We start from the raw sequence: 9,550 nt of genomic DNA on the forward strand, positions 1-9,550 counted from the left end.
TCCCAAGTAAAAAATAAATAAATAAAATAAAAAATAATGTATTTTTTATTTTTATTTCTTAATTTTTTTTTTATTATAATTTTTTAAAATCTGTCCTTTCGAATATATATACATGTATATACATATATATATGCATATATAGATAGATAGAAAGTACATATTGATCCCATATATATGTATGTATACATACATATATATGTGTATAGAAATGTATATATATATATATATATATATATATGTATATATAAATGTATATAAGTATGTATGTATACATACATATATATACAGATACATATATATGTATGTATATATACATAAATCTATACATATATGTATGTATATATGTATATGTATACATAAATATATGTATGTATGTATGTATATATATACATAAATATTTGTATATATACTGTATGTATATGTGTGTATATATACATATATATGTGGATGTATGAATGTGTATATATACATATATACATATATATATATATATATACATATATATATATACATATATACATATATATATATATATACATATATACATATATATATATATATATATATGTATATATATATATATATATATATATATATATATATATATATATATATATATATATATATATATATATACATATACATATACAGCCCGGCCCCTGGGAACATTGTTTTAACCCAATGCGGCCCCCGGATCAAAAAGTTTGGGTACCCCTGATATAGCCTATATAGTAAGAGCATTGGCTTTAGGAACCTATGAGATTTTTTGTGAGATTGTGTAAATACTTCTTATGAATCTAAAGCCAAAAAAACAGACAGACATCAATTTCATGCACAATCAATCAATCAAATTTGGGTGACTGGTGACCAGTGCACTGGATACTGAGTGGATAGGGTTAATAACGTGAAAGTCCAGTCTATTGTGAGGCCAGTAGGGGGTCCTTTTGCATGTAGACAAGACAGCAGTGCAGAGACGTCACCCACTGATGCAGAGGAGTGGTCCACCCACTGATGCAGAGGAGTAGTCCACCCACTGATGCAGAGAAGTGGTCCACAGCTACCGCTTCCTCCATGAAAACTAACCGGTGGCCACATAATTACCCCTCCTCGCAGGAGAGGGGGACAGACCAGAAAAGAGAGAAGGCAGATCAACTGGTCTAAAAAATGGTCTATTTCAAGGCTAGAGGATACAAATACGTTTTAAGCTGGGACTTTAATTATTCCACTGAGTTAGCATCTCTAATTGTAACTGCTAGTGCATTCCAGAGTACTGGAGCTCGAATAGAAAACGCTCTGTAGCCTGCAGACTTTTGGGGGCTCTGGGAATCAATAGTAAGCCAGAACACAGATTTCTGGCCGGGACATATGATACAATACATTCAGCAAGATAGGATGGATCAAGACTGTTAGTATTTTATACACAAATAGTAAAACATTAAAGTCACATCTTAAGTACACAGGAAGCCAGTGCAGGTGAGCCAGTATAGGCGTAATATGATCAAACTTTGTTCTTGTCAAAAGTCTCACACCTGCATTTTTAACAACTGTAATCTTTTATTTGCCAGATATAGGGAGACCCAAAAATTATATGTTGGGGTAATCCAGATGAGACATTATGGGACGAATTTTTGCGATATTATGGCGATGAAAGGAGACTGTTTTTGTAACACTCTTACAGTACTATAGTAGTATTGATATTTTTGGTGAATACATCCATTTTAAAGTTGTGGTGAAATTAACCTCTGCTGCAAACATCGAAGCATGGTGTGGCAAAGGACAACTGTACTTTGCAAACTTTTCATCAGTCATACTTACTTTGTTACAAATCTAAATCTGAGACAAATGTAGGATGTGTGTGCAAATATTAATATGATTAAGATGTGGATGGTTTGTGTTGCATCCCCTCTCTCATAATTGTTATTCTTAGGGTTTTCATTAAAAGAGAAATAGATATTATAAACAAGCATTAACGTTGAGGGTTGTTTTTCAATGTTGATACATTATATTATCATGTACCTCACTGCGAAAACAGTATTTTTTTCTAAAGGGCAGTGGAAACTGCTGGGTGACTCATGCAGAAACAGTATTTACTTTGTGCTACATTATATATGTGATACAAGTGTTGTATGAATAAAGTTGGATTGATTATCAAGCCATTAATATGCTTGAACATTTCTACCATACTTTTTCTATTTTCACTTTTTTACAAAGCACTACCTTTGCGACAGTATCCGCACCTTTTTGCTTTCTTAATAGTTTGAAGAAAAAAAAAATCAACCGAAAAAAACAAGCAAAATAAACCAAGTTTAGAAATACAGTATACACCGTATATATATTCAGATTTTAGTGTGCTGTTTTTGATGTAACAGTTTTTGATTTTCTCTGTTTTACTTCACCAAGAAAGCCTAAATCATAAAATCATGGATTGCCACTAACATTAGTCAGACATCCTGTACTGTCATCATTGACTCTTTTTTGACTCGCCCTCGAGGTACAATGGAGACAAAGATGTATTTTACTCACGTTGTGTCAAAACGAGAATTTATGACTTGAGTGCCTTTTGTCCGCTTTGGCTCACAGATAAGACACCAAGACAACATTTATCATTTGTTCCTGTCATCAGTTCAATTTAGTTGTTAACCATGTTTCCTAAACAATTGTTGAACAGCATTAACAGAAGAACTACTAAGTGTCTACATTGTTTACATTTAAAACATTTGTTGATAAAATTGATGAAATATTTGGATGTAAACATGAAATAATCATGTATCACTATAATCTTGCATTTACATTTTTTGGGGTAAATTATATGTTTATACTCTAGTATTTACATATTTATACATATTTGCTCTCTCTACTGCAGTGGTTCTCAAAGTTTTTTAACTAAGCACTACCTCAGAAAATTACAGTGTCTTTACACTAAATCAAATTAAATTACAGTGTCTTAAATTACAGGTATTTGTATTCATTAAAACAAGGCAGAGTTTTTATTTAGCAAATATATTGTAATAATAGACCCAATTTGAATAGTAACACTGTGTGTGAACATTTGGAAAAAATAACTGTAACATTCCAGCATTTAATTAAGTGATTGTTTGGCGTACCACTAGATATCACATTGTACTGTATTGTACTAGATCTGGGGTAGGGAACCTATGGCTCTAGAGCCAGATGTGGCTCTTTTGATGACTGCATCTGGCTCTCGGATAAATCTGAGCTAACACTGCTTAACACAATAAGTAATGACTAATTCCACTTGTAATCAAAGTGTTAAAAATAACGTTCAAAATATTAAACATGCTCATGCATTTGAATCCATCCATCCTTTTTCTACCGCACTATATTAATTTTTTATTTTTTTAGGGCTTGCCCTCCTGGAGGTTCTTCAGACCACCAAGCACCGACATAAAAGCCTGTTTCAGGGTTACGATATTTTTTTATTTTTCAATAAGTCTCTCAGTTGCTTTCCAGCAATTGTCTTTTTCTCTTTCGTTCTCGCTCGCACTCTGGCTCCAGCTCCAACCCTGTCTCTCCTCCTTGCTGCTGCTTATAACAAAGCGACAGATGATTAGATAACAAGGCCTAGGTGGGTTGTCTACGCACCTGTCACTGATTTCGAGGCCGGTCCTGGCACACCCCGCTTCGCTGCAGGCCCGCAGGCCACGCCCCCTCCACAGTTATCTTCAGAATATCAATGTTGTTACAAAGAATAAGAGACCTATTATACTGTAGTAATGTTGGTCTTACTTAAAAATGCACGCGTTTAGGTGTGTTCAGTGTTGAAAAAAAAATTATATGGCTCTTACGGAAATACATTTTAAAATATTCGGATTCTTGGCTTTCTCAGCCAAAAAGGTTCCCGACCCCTTTACTAGATACAGCTCGAGTACCACTAGTGGTACCTGTGCCACAGTTTTAGAATCTACTCTACTGATTGTAACCTATTTCATTTTCTATTAATTATACATTTACACTTTTCATGTATTATTAAACACTCTTTTATGCAACCATTTTCATTTTTGTGTATTTCTTAAATGGTTTTTTTATCAGCTTGTATTTATCGTTTCTATTTTTTTATGTCATGTCTTTGTGATCATGTTTTGTTTAGTTGTGTTAGATTACTTCAAGACTCCATTAGTTCCTGTTTTTTCACTCCATTGTTTTGTTTCCATGCCTACCAATCAGTTTACCTGTCCTCACGACTTACGCACCTGATTCATTTGAACTCACGCAACTGTTTTCAAGCACCACAGCACTATTTAAGCCTGTAGTTGCCAGGCAGTCAGCTTGGCGACATAATCCTCTACACACCCTTGCTCTTTTCTCGTTCCCCGTAAGTTTTGTTATTCATGCCGTAGTTTGCAAGTTTTGTTTTATGTCCATAGTTTATGTTGTAGTAATAGTTTTGTGTAAATGGGTTGTACTTGTGTAGCGCTTTTCTACCTTCAAGGTACTCATAGCGCTTTGACACTACTTCCACATTCACCCATTCACACACACATTCACACACTGATGGAGGGAGCTGCCATGCAAGGCGCTATCCAGCACCCATCAGGAGCAAGGGTGAAGTGTCTTGCTCAAGGACACAACGGACGTGACGAGGTTGGTACTAGGTGGGGATTGAACCAGGGACCCTCGGGTTGCTGGCACGGCCACTCTCCCAACTGCACCATGCTGTTTCATAGCCAAGTTTTTGTACCTCCTCTGTGAGCGCCTTTCGTTTGTTCCTTTTTTTGAGTTAAGATTAAAATATGTCGTTACCTTCACATCGTGTCCGATCCAGTCGCTTTGCAACTCGGGAAAACAAACTTCACCATAGTCCGAGTCTTGACACTTTATAACTGCAAAAGTTATACCCTTGTCATTTTTCCTTCTCTCGTTTTATTGTTTAATGTTTGTTTTGTTTTAACACTGTTTCCCATATTTTTACTTGTCTTATGTTTATCACATTCTATATGATTTTCTCTACTATCTAGAAAATATTACAACAATATAAAAACTGTAAATAAATGGTGTAAAAGAATGATCAGAGATGGAGAAGGGGTTGGAGTAATAAGATTATCCCTGCTCATTTTGAAATATGTTGAACGCGATGTTCCTCAATTTATCTTTTTAAGAATGTTGGAAACAAATAAATCAAAACTCGCTACAAAATAGTGTCAAAAGCCAAGTGAAATTTATGACACAGTGAATTTGCAAACCGCTAAAATTGTACACAAAGCAAACTATAATCTGCTTCCCAAGAATATACAACAATTATTTCAACAAAAGAGGAGAAATATAATCTTAGAGACAAATGTAATTCAAAACATTTGTATGCACGTCCAACACTTAAGACCTTCAGTATATCAGTAAGTGGAATTCAATTATGGAATGGATTAAGCAAATAAATCAAACAATGTACTAGTATGATCCACTTCAAGAAACTCTTCAAACTTAAGAGTGTTTACAAAGTACAAAGAAGAACACTCATGATAAACATTCTGAATGTATTCCATTTTGTAGATAATCTTACCATATGAAATATAACTTACTTCACCAATTATTATTTATTTATTTTTTATTCTTATTACTTATGGAGTATATTGTGAATACATTGAGAACAGGAAGTAAACAAAAGTTTTAGCAACTGCTATGTAAAGGAAAAGTGGTAGGATTAAATAAACTCTGCTTCTTCCTACTCCTTTACGAACATGTTGAAAAGAGAAACTGGAAATTGTGATGTATCATGTTGTATGCATGCATGAATGAATTAATTCATTTATTTATTCCTGCAGACAGACATTTATAGCAACACTTCATCACTCTTTTCAATTTGACAGACATGCAACGGCACCCACCAAACTGGGATATGGGAAAAAAGCAAGAATTCTTATCCATGTCCCGCTCCTACAAACTTAGTTTACAATCACTTTATATGGTGGTTATATAGTCCAAGTTTCAACAGCAGATTGGATGGATACATGACAATTTCAGAACAAGTATAACATATGATAATGGATGATAATAACAAGTCAGTATATATACACCAATATGGATATAATAGCATTGAGTGACCATGAGATCAGCTCCATCTTGCCTGGGTATCTTTCGTCTTCTGAAGCCTTGTCTGGTGTGTTATGTCCCTTATTCCATCCACAGTGAGTTTTTTTGCACCTGTGTCCCACAGTTGAGAAAGTGCAAACAACAAGTCATGTTTTTGATAGTTTCCCAACAACACATTTTTTTACCGCAAGGTTGAACACTCTTATGCTAGAAGACAGTTTAATTTCTCCGCTCACATTATCCCACAGTTTCACCCCTGGTATAGATAACGTTTGAGCCTTGAATGTGGAATTTAATATGTTATGTTTGAATTATAGGACACCCCTGAGTTCATGTGGACCATCTCCGAGTGAAAACAGACTCTATTTTTGCTGGTAGAGCCCTTTGTGAGGGCATAAACATAACTTGAAGGCTCCTGTGTTGGATTATATCATGTAGTTTTAACCCTTATGTAATGTTCATAATGTTTTTACTCAGCCAGCATTTGTGGGTATAAAGGACCCGTTGTTTACCTTATCCCAATAAACATCTGTTCAGTATTTTAACATAAAAGTGTTTGATTGTGAGGCATTAAAAGCCACAAAATGCAACGGGTCTATCAGACCCACAAATGCTGGCTGAGTAACAACAACATGAATGTTGCCCGGCAAATTTATCTGCCAGTTTCTGCATCCACAGGGATTTTTCTTTTGTGTTTCTGCACCTGCGGTTCCCACACAAGGTTGCAACATTGTTTGCCAACACTGTCTGCTCTCATTTTCTCGCACATTTTACCCTCTGATGTTCTGTGTACTGACACTCTGTCCTCCTCCTGTGTGTGTGTGTGTGTGTGTGTGTGTGTGTGTGTGTGTGAGTGTGTGTGTGTGTGTGTGTGTTACACAAAACATCAATTTCCACACTTCTATTAGCCTTATATGTAATATAAATGTGTAGGGGGGTGGGGGGGGGTGTATGCATACTTGCCAACCTTAAGAGCTCCTAATTAGCGAGAGGGTCGGGGGGGCGGGGGGGGTTTGGTGGTAGCGGGGGTGTATATTGTAGAGTTCCGGAAGAGTTAGTGCTACTAGGGGTTCTGGGTATTTCTTCTGTTGTGTTTATGTTGTAGTACAGTGCGGATGTTCTCCCGAAATGTGTTTGTCATTCTTGTTTGTAACAGTGTTGAAGTTGTTTATGCGGCCACCCTCAGTGTGACCTGTATGGCTGTTGATCAAGTATGCATTGCATTCACTCATGTCACGTGTGGGTAAAAGACGTATATATTACGTGACTTGGCCGGCACACTGTATGTATGGAAGGAATGCGGACGTTACGACAGGTTGTAGAGGACGCTTAAGGCAGTAAAGGCACGCCCTCAATATTGTTGTCCAGGCGGAAATCGGGAGAAATTCGGGAGAATGGTTGCCCTGGGACATCTACAGGAGGGGCGCTGAAATTCGGGAGTCTCCCGGGAAAAAAGGGAGGGTTGGCAAGTATGGGTGTGTAGTGAGTGGTCATTAAATATATAGTCTGATATATTTCACAGAAAATGAGCCAAAGTCAGTGAGTCTCAGTTTGAAAAATGTATTAATTGTATATTTTTTCTTTTGATAAAAAATGAAAACGGGTCCCACAGACTCGAACACCAAACAAGAAAATAACTCATTATGATCAGATAATTGTGTCAATGCATGTTCTAAATCAGACCTTGGCAAATAAAGGCATAAGGCCGTTAAGCTTTTCAATCTGGCCCGGCGGACATTCCCAAATATTTTTTTTAGATCTTTAAAATGAAAAGTGTAGCTGCTTTTATGGTGTGCAGTGATGTTTTCTAATGACTGTAAGTCTTGAACTATACAAAGAATTTCAATGGTTGGAATCTGCGTTTTGACATGCTAGTTACTATGGTCATCTAATTAGTTACGATAGTGATCTAATTAGTTACTATGGTAATGTAAGTCATAGCAACTCAGACGAGGCAGCAAGCAGTGTGGGTGGGGAGCATTTCCACAGAGTGTTTCCAGAGCGGCCAGACTAAAATGCTGCTGTCAGGGACAGACGCAGAAGGGCAGAGTTTTACAACAGAGTTCTAAAGCTTAGTGACATATCAAATATATCACATTGTAAGTGTGTTTTTTGTTGTTGTTTACTCTTCGTGTTCGTATTTCGCTGTGTTTGTGGCATTTTTGTTGCGTTTTGCTTGATTGTAAAATATGTCGGTTGAGAGGTGATGTGACGTTCATATGTTGTCAATATTCTAGACTGACCATATGTCCTCTTTTCCCTGGACATGTCCTCTTTTGCGGGACTCTCTGGTGTGTACGGGCGGGGTTTCTTAAATGCCTCAAATGACCGGCATTTTGTGTCAGGGTTGCGTTTATTTTCAATATACGTACAGGGTTAAGAGGGGTTAATAACACCCACACCAAGGGGGCCCAGTCTGGAGTGGGAAAAAACCTCCATAGCAAAGCACATATACATATTACAACATACATCTCAAGATATCTAGCAACAGAGGGAAGGTAGTTCAAGGTCATGGTGGTAGGCCGCAGCTCTCAGGCGCTGACCATCCATTCATCACCCCCTACGGGATTTGCATTGAGGGCATTGGGTTTGGGGGGTGGGATGGGGTGTGTATGTGTGGCGTATATTTGTGTGTGTGTGTGTGTGTTTCTGTGTGTGTGTGTGTGTGTGTGTGTGTGTGTGTGTGTGTGTGTGAGCCCGTAGTGTGTCTCTGTTCCGCGGCCTTGATGTATTGTGAAGTCGCCAGTCCAAAGTCAACAACAACAGGCGTGTGTCCATGATAGACAATAAGGGAGTTTGTTGTGTCTTTGCTGCAGTGTCCTTCGGGAGAGTCTCGAAGCCAGGGAAACAATCCAAGTTAGAAAGATTTGTATGCGAGTGAAAATAAAATTTGCTTTTCACTCTAAAATTGTCTATGACTGGTCCTCAAACCTGTGGGGTGGACAGTCCGATGTAATTCACAGTTCTTCCCGCATCCTCCAATCATTTGTGGTAGCTTTGGGGGACTTTGAAGACTGCCAGCAACTTCCAATTTGTCGACAAACCAGAGCAACGCTTACTCCAATCAGCAGATGTCCTGTTGTCATAATTCCGAATAGGTGGATATCTTCACGTCCTCGACAGAAAATGGTCTCCAGGCACGCGGCCCTCCTTCTTCTCCCAAGAGTCCGTTGTGTGTCCAGCAACAACCGCTTCGTCACGACAGCAGGTTCCCCGAAACCCAAGATCTTGTCAATTTTGTTGGGGCCAGTTAAATAGTTCCAATGTTTAGATTTGGAGAGCAGTGCAAAAAGAGGCAACACGAAAGTTAAGACAAGACAAAACAAAGAAGCAAGCAGGAGAGATGAATGAATGAATGAATGAATGAATGAATGGTTTATTTTGAGCCATGCAAACAAAACAAAAGAATGACATGAAATACAAAAGATATATATATATATATATATATATATATATATATATATATACATATATATATATATATATATATATATATATATATATA

The sequence above is a fragment of the Nerophis ophidion genome, linkage group LG27, assembly GCF_033978795.1.
Source record: "Nerophis ophidion isolate RoL-2023_Sa linkage group LG27, RoL_Noph_v1.0, whole genome shotgun sequence".
Lineage (NCBI taxonomy): Eukaryota > Metazoa > Chordata > Actinopteri > Syngnathiformes > Syngnathidae > Nerophis > Nerophis ophidion.